Source organism: Chinchilla lanigera, unplaced genomic scaffold (assembly GCF_000276665.1).
Source record: "Chinchilla lanigera isolate Chin_1 unplaced genomic scaffold, ChiLan1.0 scaffold00110, whole genome shotgun sequence".
Classification (NCBI taxonomy): Eukaryota; Metazoa; Chordata; class Mammalia; order Rodentia; family Chinchillidae; genus Chinchilla; species Chinchilla lanigera.
This window is the reverse complement of record NW_004955511.1, coordinates 5,730,280-5,731,502: the sequence shown is the minus strand read 5'-3', so window position 1 is coordinate 5,731,502 and position 1,223 is coordinate 5,730,280. Positions and strand designations below refer to the sequence as shown.

Below are 1,223 nucleotides of genomic sequence, written 5' to 3'. Positions count from 1 at the left end.
ATCAAGCTGCTTAGGAACTTCCGGGTCTTGAGCCGTTTCTGTCTCCTAATTGCTGGAGCTTAGCTGCCTTCGCCCTGCTCACTGCTGCCTCACTGACTGCCGAGGTCAAAGCTGTCTTGGTAGTGTCTAAGGGAGCTCAAGGAGCCCTCACGCCACCTTCTCCCTGCGCACGGGGCCCCGCCCTGCCCCGCTGCGCGTGAGAGCAGGGGCTCCTCAGCCTCGTCTTCTAGCCCACAGTGTTTGCGTCCAGAGAGGGAAGCGTTTCCTCTTTTTATTTTCGGTTCTACTTTTAGTGCATTTCGGGTCTCCAGAATGTTCTGCCAACTGGAAAACAACAGTTGTCTGAAGTCCAGCTCTGAAGGACACGCTTTTCCACCTGCACTGTTCTCAGCCCGGCTGGAGACGCGGCGATGTGTTCGCCCTTCGTGGTTTCCTGAGGGGAACCAGGCGTGGGCAGGAGATGCCTCTGCCTCTGCCCCTCTCTCCTCCTCTTAGGGGAACACTGAGGACAGAACACAGGCAGCATGGGGCCACATCCACAGCCCTTCTTATTTTTCACGCAGGGTCTGGCTAAGTTGCGCCGGCTGACTCTGAACACATCCTCTTTCTGCCTCCGCCTCTCAAGTGGCTGGGATTGCAGGCGTGCACCTCCACGTCAGGCCCAAGAACTTACTGTCATTGTGATATGTTCTGAAACTGTGTGTCCTCTACTTTTTCAGTTCAGATCTTTGGGTTGTTTTTTGTTTTGTTTTTTGTATTTTTGAGACAGGGTCTTGCTATGTAGTTCAGGCTGGCCTTGAGCTCACTTTGTAGCCCAGGCTGGTCTCGAACTTGCAACGATCCTCCTGCCTCAGCCTCCCGAGTGCTGGGATTGTAGGCATGTACCACACGCCTGGCAGGGGTCTTTATTTGGTTAGGGGTTTTTGAAACATGATCTCAGCTATGTATTCCATACTGGCCTTGAACTCCCAGAGATCCTCCTGCCTCAACCACCCAAGTACAAAGATTACAGGTGTGTGCTATCAGACCTGGTTGAATTTTTTTTTTACCATACCAAGATAACAACACATGATAGTTTAAACTACAAACAGTAAGATTAATCCAGTGCAGACGCTCAGCGTTAAAAAAAATCCACTGGTTTCTGAAATCCTGAAATCCAGACATCCAGAGTTTTGAATTACTTACCAGGCATGGTGGCACATAGCTGTAATCCCAGCACTCAG

The 1,223-nt window shown here is 51.1% G+C and overlaps 1 long non-coding RNA gene across 1 annotated transcript; it reads right to left on the bottom strand.

Annotated features, from left to right (window-relative positions):
* Positions 1-257: 257 nt before the first annotated feature.
* Positions 258-1,223, bottom strand: LOC106147015. Its single transcript, XR_001231713.1, has 2 exons — positions 1,186-1,223; positions 258-502 (listed from the first exon to the last, which is right to left on the bottom strand). It is a non-coding gene; the product is annotated as an uncharacterized LOC106147015 (long non-coding RNA).